The sequence below is a fragment of the Coenobita brevimanus genome, chromosome 44 (assembly GCF_032717465.1).
Source record: "Coenobita brevimanus isolate Jiangsu-jjx chromosome 44, ASM3271746v2, whole genome shotgun sequence".
NCBI lineage: Eukaryota > Metazoa > Arthropoda > Malacostraca > Decapoda > Coenobitidae > Coenobita > Coenobita brevimanus.
In genome coordinates, this window is record NC_136997.1 from 466,149 (window position 1) to 470,207 (window position 4,059).

A 4,059-nucleotide genomic window follows, 5' to 3' on the forward strand; every position below is an offset into this window, starting at 1 on the left:
ATGGGGTTGGGTGGGGTGCAGTGGGGTAGGATCGGGGTTGGATGGAGTGCAATGGGGTAGGTTGGGGGTTGGGTGGGGTGCAGTGGGGTAGGAGGGGGGGTTGGGTGGGGTCCAGTGGGGAAGGATGGGGGTTGGGTGGGGTGCAGTGGGGTAGGATCGGGGTTGGATGGAGTGCAATGGGGTAGGATTGGGGTTGGGTGGGGTGCAGTGGGGTAGGAGGGGGTTGGGTGGGGTGCAGTGGGGTAGGAGGGGGTTGGGTGGGGTGCAGTGGGGTAGGAGTGGGGTTGGGTGGGGTGCAGTGGGATAGGAGTGGGGTTGGGTGGGGTGCGGTGGGGTAGGATTGGGGTTGGGTGGGGTGCAGTGGGGTAGGAGGGGATTGGGTGGGGTGCAGTGGGGTAGGATTGGGGTTGGGTGGGGTGCAGTGGGGTAGGATCGGGGTTGGATGGAGTGCAATGGGGTAGGATTGGGGTTGGGTGGGGTGCAGTGGGGTAGGAGGGGGTTGGGTGGGGTGCAGTGGGGTAGGAGTGGGGTTGGGTGGGGTGCAGTGGGGTAGGATCGGGGTTGGATGGAGTGCAATGGGGTAGGATTGGGGTTGGGTGGGGTGCAGTGGGGTAGGAGGGGGTTGGGTGGGGTGCAGTGGGGTAGGAGGGGGTAGTGTGGGGTGCAGAGGGGGAGGAGTGGGGTTGGGTGGGGTGCAGGGGGATCGGAGTGGGGTTGGGTGGGGTGCAGTAGGGTAGGATTGGGGTTGGGTGGGGTAGGAGGGGGTTGGATGGGATGCAGTGGGGTAGGAGGGGGTTGGGTGGGGTGCAGTGGGGTAGGAGTGGGGTTGGGTGGGGTGCAGTGGGGTAGGATCGGGGTTGGGTGGGGTAGGAGGGGGTTGGGTGGGGTGCAGGGGGTTGGAATTGGGTTGGGTGGGGTGCAGGGGGTTGGATGGGGTGCAGTGGGTGGAGTAGGGTTGGGTGGGGTGCAGGGGGGTGGAGTGGGGTTGGGTGAGGTGTGATATTAGTCAGAACAAATGTAATAAGTCGTTCTCAGTGTGGCAGTTAATGAAGACTGTTCCCTTGCCATCGTCTTGAGAGGGTTTCCTTAAGCTGCTTGGAATCCTCTGACGCCTGGCAATGAGAAAGAGTAACAAATGACGTCAGCAGATGGAATGCGTTGTTCTAGGCGCCAGGGATCGAGTCCTGGAGGTGGACAGATGTTTTTATGTCATGTAGACGTTTTATATTTTATTTCTGATACCTGCACACGATGTTATTTAGCTTTAGGTAGCCTTGTCTTATGGAAGGACTCACTGAAACTTATACCTAGCCTCTCCATTAAAAAAAAAAACTGATATGCGGCCTCGTACTGAATTGGCTTGGCACTCTTGCGTTCCTCGCATTAGATGGCGCCACCGCTGCACTGTGCGACGGGAAGAGGTCAAGCAGTCCAGACCTCTCTTTTGACTCTAACTTGACCTAAAATTGTCCTCTCTCTCTCTCTCTCTCTCTCTCTCTGCTTTGAGTGATGAGTCGTATAGACTAACTGGGCGGAATTTTTCGTCCTTTTGTGGGTTATTTCCCGTAGCTCAGAGGCAGAGTGAGACAATACTACGGCCCTGCATCCACTTCATGGCACTTCTTCGTGACTAGCATCGTATTGTAGTGTTAACGTGTTGCTACAGGTCAGAAATGGAGATGGGGAGATGGCCAGTGCATTTTAATCCAGGTTAAGTGAGTGTTTATCGTATTGTCTCTCCCAGGCGCCTTTGAAGCCAAACACCATAGTCCCCCCCGTCAGCTGGACATAGAGCACTCCCGAGCATTAGAGGGTTAGCTTAGGCATTTATTAACCCCCTGATGCTATGGACAGTTCTAGTGACATTCCAGTTAAACCAGACGATTTTACTGAGCTGGGAGTGTGTCATAGGAGCCTTAGAGGGTTAATACACTGTCAGCAATAACCCCTGCATAATTGAAATAACTCTTGCATTTCTTTACAGCTGACAACAGGCGATTTGGTCCAGCCGAGTGTATAGGGCCTGACAGATACGGTAAATAACAGTAATACAGGCAAGGTATGGAATGCATTGTAAATTATGCCAAATAAAAACGAGAAAAAAAAAAACACCAAGTCCTGTTTTTCTTTGTTCCCTATACTGTATGTAGGTAGATATACGATACTCTTTACTTCTTCGTGACTAGCATTAAATTAGGCTTATGTATTCTAAGTGGTTCTAGATCGTAACAACGCTTCCTTAGCAACTTGTTCTGCATGGTACACTTTCATATTACCTTGTTTTTTTTGCAGATAACAACTTAGGAAAATACAGTAGGAGTTTCCGACCTCAATCATCCATGATCGTGATGGCCGAGTCTGTACAGGCTTGGCTCCCTAAACCAGATAACCCGGGTTCGATTCCTGGGAGGATGGAGGAGAAAGTTTAAAGATAATTGTGGCGGGTCTATAGTGACTTGCTGCACACAGGCATATTTACACGAACTCTTACACACACATGAAGACATACACAGATATACACTGAAGCACTCAGTCATACCCACCTACAGACAGACACACACAACATACTACGTCATGGTAGGGCGTGGAAGGTAGGGGGTTTTTATTTTAAAGTCCAAAAAAGGTATACCCTTTTTTGGCCTTTGAAATAAAACCCCCCTACCTTCCACGCCCTACCCTGATGCATGTGTTCTGCTGTAGGTGGGCGTCTGTCTTACTGTGTGTCTGTCTGTCTAAATTGGTGGATGTGTGCGTGTGACGTGTCGTGTGTGTAAGTGTAGACTTTTACATCCCCCCCCCCTGGCAGTTCAACTACGTGACTGCCCTCACCCCCGCCACCGGGCAGGTCACTACGTGACTGCCAAACAACCTTAATTAACCTCTATGTCAACCGAGAGTCGAACCCGGGTCCAAATGACAGGCCACTAAGGATACTGCCACATATTTAAATATACCTCTATTTCCCGGGATTTGAACCCGGGTCTTCCAGGTGGCAGGCCACCTCTCTCTTCACTCGGTCACCACGGCCCTGGTAGGGTTGCGGCCAGAACTGGTGCTGTATTTTAGTTATTTGATACCAATAATAAACAAGGGCAGACTGACCTGTATTGCTTATACAGCATTAAGTTGTATTAAGTCGCTAAGGAAGAGTTGTTACGATATCTCCAGAGCCACCTAGAACACTTAAGACTAATTTAATACAATGCTGGTCACGAAGAAGTGCAGTATTATGTTTCTTGGCCACATTCGGAGCAGTAATAAGCTTTGATAAGGGGGCAGTGTCTACCTAATAGCAAAACCCTGATGGCTTTTGGCAAGGGTGGCTATGAAGTAAGCCTGGAACGTAGAGCGGCTTTGATGACAATGCAACAGGTGTCAAAGGAATCGGTGTTTGGGTCTGCTTTAAGGCATAAGGCAAAGGAATAACCATAACTACACTGATAATGGCTTGGATAAAAGGCCACCACTTGTACAGTACCTACAGTGGCTTGGATAACACAGCCAGCCCTCCTCCTAACACAGACAGCCCTCCTCTAACACAGCCCTCCTCTAGCACAGCCCTCCTCCTAACACAGACAGCCCTCCTCTAACACAGCCCTTCTCCTAACACAGCCCTCCTCTAACACAGCCCTCCTCTAACACAGCCCTCCTCCTAACACAGCCCTCCTCCTAACACAGCCCTCCTCTAACACAGCCCTCCTCTAACACAGCCCTCCTCCTAACACAGCTCTCCTCCTAACACAGCCCTCCTCCTAACACAGCCCTCCTCTAACACAGCCCTCCTCCTAACACAGACAGCCCTCCTCTAACACAGCCCTCCTCCTAACACAGACAGCCTTCCTCTAACACAGCCCTCCTCCTAACACAGCCCTCCTCCTAACACAGCCTTCCTCTAACACAGCCCTCCTCCTAACACAGCCCTCCTCCTAACACAGACAGCCCTCCTCTAACACAGCCCTCCTCCTAACACAGCCCTCCTCCTAACACAACCCTCCTCTTAACACAGCCCTCCTCCTAACACAGCCCTCCTCCTAACACAGCCCTCCTCCTAACACAGCA